Raw genomic sequence first — 7,202 nt, 5'->3', positions numbered from 1 at the left:
CGCTGGACACCAGAAGCGGAAGCAGCTTTTCAGGAAATTCGGTCACGCTTGATCGAACTCCCAACGCTCACAGCACCAGAAGCGGGGGAGGAATTAATCCTATACCTCTCCGCCACAGATAGAGCAACCGGGGCCGTCCTGCTAGTCGAGCGAAAAGGCATCCAGATGCCAATCTACTATGTTAGCAGTGTCCTAACAGACGTAGAAACCTGGTACTCTACCCTGGAAAAATTAGTCTTAGCACTTGTACAGGCTTCACGCAGGCTACGACGATATTTCCAAAGTCACCCAATCACCATTCTCACCAACTTCAAACTCGCAAACGTTCTAGGCAAACCCGAATTGTCGGGACGCCTAGCCAAATGGGCAATAGAATTGGGAGAATACGCGATAAAGTACAAGCCGAGGCCAGCCATAAAAGGCCAGGTCTTGGCTGACTTTATTGCAGAAGTCCCCGCTTCGCGGGAGAAAGAGTGCCAGGAAGAGGCTCAACCCCCTCCAGCACAGGACATCGATGATGTCTGGCGACTCTACACTGATGGAGCAGCCAGCAACGAGGGCTCAGGCGCAGGGTTGAAACTAACCAACCCAGCAGGCCAAGAGTACACTTACGCTATTCGACTGGATTTTCCAAGTACAAATAACGAAGCGGAGTATGAAGCATTCTTAGCCGGGTTGAGAATTGCGCGTAAGATCGGAGTGAAGAACTTGGAAGCCCACGTGGATTCCATGTTAGTAGCCAACCAAATAAACGGGACGTACACGGCCGTGAACGACACAATGGCCCTATACCTCGCACAAGCAAAAACCCTCATGCGCGATTTTAACGATTGTAAGGTCATACACGTCAAGCGTAGCGAAAACAAATCTACGGATGCGTTAAGCAAGCTTGCGTCATTAGCCTTCACCCACTTGGGAAAGGACATCCGCATTGAACTCATTGGCGCACCATCAGTCCCGCACAAAGAAATATGTGTCATCCAAACCGGCACAGAAACATGGATGACACCAATAATAAATTACCTTGCGACGGGTATACTACCAGAGTCAAAAACACAGGCAAGGAAACTACGCTGTAAAGCACTGAACTATCAACTCATCGATGACATCCTTTACAGACGTAATTTTCTTGGCCCACTCCTCAGATGCGTTGACGACCAAGATGCCGACTACCTCCTAAGGGAAGTACACGAAGGCATCTGTGGGATACACGCAGGTCCACGCGCAGTTGTAGCTAAGCTAAACAACGCGGGATACTTTTGGCCGGGGATGCATACGGATGCACTGGCATACATCAGAAAGTGTAGGTCTTGCCAACTCTACGCACCCAATACGCATCGCCCGAAGAATGAACTTGTTCCAGTCACCTCCTCATGGCCATTTCAGAAGTGGGCCATCGATGTGACAGGCCCATTTCCCACAGCAGCAGGGAACGTTCAGTTTCTAGTGGTCGCCATCGACTACTTCACCAAGTGGATAGAAGCAAAACCCTTGGCCCAAACAACCGCAAAACATATCAAAAAATTTATTTGGGAATTTATTATTTGTCGTTTTGGACTTCCATAGAATTTGGTGAGCGATAACGGCACCAACTTTGCTGACAAGAAGCTACAACAGTGGCTGAAAGAACTTCAAATCACCCACACCTTTACCTCAGTAGCGCACCCGCAGGGTAATGGTGAGGTGGAAAGAGCAAATAAGAGCATCGTCGACGGAATATAGAAAAGACTCTTGAAACACAGATCTGGCTGGGTAGACGAAGTTCCACACGTCCTTTGGGCAAACAGAACGATGAAAAAGGCCAGTACGGGAGAAACCCCGTTCAGCCTCACTTATGGCACTGAAGCCATGGTCCCGGTCGAAATTGGTTTACCCTCACCAAGGGTCTTAATTCAACCAGAAGACAATGATGCGGAAAGACGATTAGACCTTATGCTAACCGAGGAACGCAGAGACTTAGCCGCAGCGCGTGAAGATAACTACAAGCGACAAATGCAAAAGTACTACAACACGCGGGTAAAACTCTGCAACTTCAATGTCGGAGACTACATACTGCGTAACAACGAGGCTTCGAACCAAGAGCGCCCAGGAAAGCTGGCCCCGGTCTGGGAAGGTCCATACATTATCAAAGAAGTTCTGGGAAAGGGCGCATACCGGCTCGAAAGGCTCGATGGCACTCCCGTCCCAAGAACATGGAACGGAGCTCAATTACGCAAATGTTACATGTAGATCAATTCCAAACTTATAAAGAAACGGCCTGGAGCTACTTCTAATGGAAATGATTCTCCTTTATCACATTGTGTTGATCGCTTTACATTTATACTTATGAACTTTCCACACTGATATGCCGGTATTCACCGCATAAATAAGTGGGGAAGTCGTTGCGTGTGGACGGCGGCAAAACCAGCATAAACACAAAAAACGGCAAACCTTCACGCAGGTCAGTTATAGGTGAAGATTGGTCATCCCACTAAATGAAAGTGACGGTCCTACCCGCACAATCATGATAGAGGAAACTGAACACTAACCTATCGACAACCGCGCGTCGAACGGTTAACTTATTCAAAACACTTGGAAAATTGCTAAGTTAAACTAAAGTATGCACGAGCGAATCATATATTGTTTATGAGGCAAAACAGGTGCCAAATTAAACTATAATATGCATGAGCAAGTCATACAACGTTTATAACGCAAGTCAAAAAGATTCAAAAATAAGAGGGAATACACCCCCTTACCTTGGCAACCAAGTAACTATAAGACGGGTGCGGGTACAGTGTCAAGGCAAAACCCTTCACATACTTAGCACCCGCAGGGAATTGAAGCCAAGAATACCTTGGAAGTAAAGTAACTATAAGACGAGTACGGGTACAGTGTCAAGGCGAAACCCTTCACATACTTAGCACTCCGCAGGGAATTGAAACCAAGAAGGATTTTCTGGGCCATGCTTGCGGAAAGGGAACTAATATCCCCGCATAGCGGGAACGTTGAGAACTAGATTGTTTGAAGCTCCAAGATAGAATTGGTTGTTTAACATAATTGATCACTATGTCTAAAACTACCAAAACCTCGTGGAGAATCTACACAAGTGAAACTCAACGCTCCTGACTTGCTAGGAGGTTACACACCTACCCGCATCATACCGAAAGATCAAGCAGAATAGTGGGAAATTCTGCACGTGACATTAGGAAACCCGCGGAAAGAATCCCCGCGGAGAACCTTAAAACTAAACCCTTTTCAAAACCCTTTGCTTAAGTCCAAAAGTTCACCTTACTTATTAACAATTCATGAGAAGAACATTGACTGGGGGGACTTGAAGAGGTAGGTCCCAGAAGAGCCCAGTTGGACCCGCAAGACTCACCTTGAACAGTGACGTCTGCGCAGTTGGACCCGCAAGACTCACCTTCAAAAAAGACGTCTACGCAAAGACCAAACCCGCAAGACTCACCTTGAAGAGGGACGCCTGCGCAAAGACCAACTGGATCCGCAGGATTCACCATGCTCAGAGACGTGACGTCCTTACGCGCAGTACGCAAGCTGTTCCCGCAGGAAAAGCCTCCCAATGGTGACGTACTCCGCCTGTTCCCGCAGCTACGGATACTAGCCATCAGGGAAGGCTACCCGCACAGCAAGGCTACACGCACAAGGCACTAACTCTCAAATAATTCAGTAATGTCACCTGAAGAAGGAATGAGCAAGCCGGGAATACTCCCGCCCAAAGCCGGGAAAACTCCCTCCCAAATGAGCCAGTCCGTACGCTACTAGAGGATCTTTTGTACTATACCTGCCAAGGTATGGACAAAAGATCTGACCAAAGCTGCGACAGCTCACTGACAACAGTACGACGAGCAGCACGCTCTAGTACTTAATGTCACTATCAGTCGCTGCCTACTCACCAACCCTTGTCGTGGCACGTACATAGCCTGCAGTTGGTGGAAAAGGAATAGTACACAGCCGGCCATGTCACTATCAGCCGCTGCCTACCCACCAACCACCAGCACGGCACGTGCGTAGCCCACAGTTGGTAGAAAAGGAATATTATACAGCCGGCTGTACCTTCTTGGACACCTACCTTCGGCTATAAATACTCAACACCTTGGAACGGTATTTTCATCTTCTCTCTAGCTATTTCTCTCTATATACACTTATATTCAAAGCAATATAGTCTGATTCTCACACCGGATGGTGGTCACAAGGTGGTACCCCCCCTTCTCAGTGACGAGCTCACGGTGTCTGTTTTGCAGGTCATATGAAGAACAACCATCTTTGCCGGACCTAACCCTCGTGGGAAACATCTATTTAACCCCCAGATTATCCGTAATCTGCCCGGGGTCATCTAGTGTTTCTTCATTACCGCTGGCTATTGGCGAATGGCTTCCTTCTAAATTAAGGTGGTATTGTTTGAAAGTGATCATGTTACCAATTTCAAAAGATGTAACAAAGAATAAAGATGATTTTGGTAATATAACTATAGCAAACTTAATATCATCAATTTCTTTTGTATCACATAATATATATTTTAAATATATTTATATATCTAGAGATTGATCTAGTATTTTGGCTGGCCCAAAACTCAATTGTAAATGTATCAAATTATCAGGGTCGTCTCCGATAAATTATATGTCTCGGCCAAGCCGAAATAAAAAGGCCCGTAGGTCGTAACGAGTAATGAAATTATATATGAGCTAGTTTTTTTAAACGACGTTAACGTTATAACAATTAACATAACAAAAATATAGTAATAATCAGATACCGTAATACTAACGACTAACCAATAATTCATGAAGCTTTCTAGCATTCTTGACAACAAATTTTGTTTGATCAAGTCTTCACAATTTATATTATCTACGATTTTGCTGTCAATTCCTCAAATGGATTATGGATTATGGCTGACCGATATTATTATTTTTTATTTTAAATTTAGTTTAGGCCCAATACCTCAAATGAATTATGTGTTAAAAAATATTAGGCCCAATAATAAGGAGCATTAAAATTTATATTTTATAAAAAAAAAATTTAACTATATATATATAAAATATATATATATATATATATATATATATATATATAAACTTTTGTGCCCCAAAAATTTAAGTACCCCTGCCGGTGGTCCGGGTGTCACATGCCCAAGCTGGGCCTGCAAATAATACAATACCAACTATCAATATACAAAAAATGAGCTAATTTATACGAAGCAACAAACAAGTTACATAAGCCAAAATCAACTTGATTTTTATACAAGTGAGCAAGCGAGTGAGCTTTAGCTCTCTTAATAGCTAGCCAAACACCCATCAAGTATATAACCTTTAGTAAGTGAGAAGGGAGTCATACCGAGCTTTCCTCCTGGGTGTGATTACCGGTTGACACCAAAGAGGATGGGACAATGTTCTCGCTCTTACCATCACACCACATTACAATATCCCATCCACCGATGTTGCTACATATCTTAAAAGAGTTCAGCGGGGTCGTGCGTAACTCAACAACGTCGAAAAACAATAACTTTGTTTTCAGTAGGATCAGTTTTGCTATTTAAAAGGGGCAGTGGCGTAGCTTTTTGCCCGCTTACTTGCATCTCTATTGTAATTGGATCCTTTTATTTTTCATATTATTAATTATAAAAAAATTAATGAAACTAAAAAAAATATATTTCTAAATTAAATAATATAATATCTATATTCGCCTACGGTAATAACTTATTTCCTTGTGTATTATTAAAACATGTTTTTTTTTTTGCTTGTAAACATTTTAAACAATTTGCTTTTGTAAAAAGTAAAAAATAAGAATAATTTTCATCTTTATGAAACAAACTTTCTCGTTATATTTGTTACAATATTTTCATCTTCTGTTACAAGATTCCATAGCAATCGATAAATTTCTTCTCTTATTGTTGGAATTGGTGGTCTCAAAAGGTAATTATCTTTTCTTCTTTCAATCTTTATTTACTACATATTGATAGTAAGGGCCGTTATTAATCAGTATATAACGAAATTGAACTAGCCCGATGTCTTTGGATACAAGAAACAAAAACTAAACTCTCCTAATGGTTTTTAGTATTTGGTCCATATATTGGTACGACATGCCTTTTTATATCTATGCCTTGATGTATTTTTGTTCCAGAATCGGGCCGTGAGTAATGTACACATAATCAAAGGAAATACGTACATTTTATCAAAATCCTCACATTTTTTTTACCTTATAAAAAGTCTAATGGTATAAATTACCATGGCAGCATGACACGTCTTTGTAGATACGTGTTTAATGTGGGGATACAAATCAAGTTGCAATAGACTTTGTTTCTCCACAGTCTAACAAGCTTGGGGAAGACAAACCTAGAGGCAATTAAAAATCCACCATTTATGTCATTCTAATATGATTATATCTTTCAATAAAAAATTTGAATGAGAAATGTACGGTTTCATGGACAGATAAACAAGATGTCGAGGCCATAATGAGCATTGGCATATCACAGATTCGATTAAAAGAATATGTGACATGAATCAGTTTTGAGAAACATCTTGAAGGAATCCTTTGTAGATCAAGCCAGGGGCGGACCCACATAGAGAGGATTGGGTTCCCAAACCTATAATGTTTTTTAAAGTTGGTAGAATAAATTTTTAAGGGACCCATAAAAATTAATAGATAGAACCCATACTATGTATATTTTTTCTAATGAGTAATGATCATATTTCTTTTTATTATAATATTGTTTTTTATAATCTTCTTCGAATCTTCGCCTTAACTCGACTCGAACAACGATGGACCAGAAAAATCTGAATACCGAAAAGTGGTATCCACCGATGGACAAAATTATAAATTCATGTGGGCAACCGGTGCAAATAAACATATTGGACAATGACATGTAAATTGAAATGTTTGCTAAAACAATTTCAATCAGGTACGTAGCATTTGGAGTTGTCAAAGGACATGCGTCACTGATGTATGCATATAATATCAGCATATTATGTCATATGTTTTAATTGGTCAACTTAAATGTTGTAGATGGAATAATCACATGACACAAAAATACCTTAACTTATCCACTTTTATGTGAAACATTAATATTTGTTACTAGACTTCACTTGTTCTTGTGATATGATTAAATATCGTAAGGCCAATCAGTAGTTTAGTGAATTGACTCTTAGAGAAAAGTCAAACAAAGCTAAGGTGTATTGTGTTCTTTCATGCAACTATACAATTTAACTTCA

Source organism: Bidens hawaiensis, unplaced genomic scaffold (assembly GCF_021521415.1).
Source record: "Bidens hawaiensis isolate Kalapana, Puna unplaced genomic scaffold, B.hawaiensis_p1.1 tig00023644_1, whole genome shotgun sequence".
In the NCBI taxonomy this organism is placed as follows: Eukaryota; Viridiplantae; Streptophyta; class Magnoliopsida; order Asterales; family Asteraceae; genus Bidens; species Bidens hawaiensis.
Note: the sequence above shows the minus strand (reverse complement) of the source record.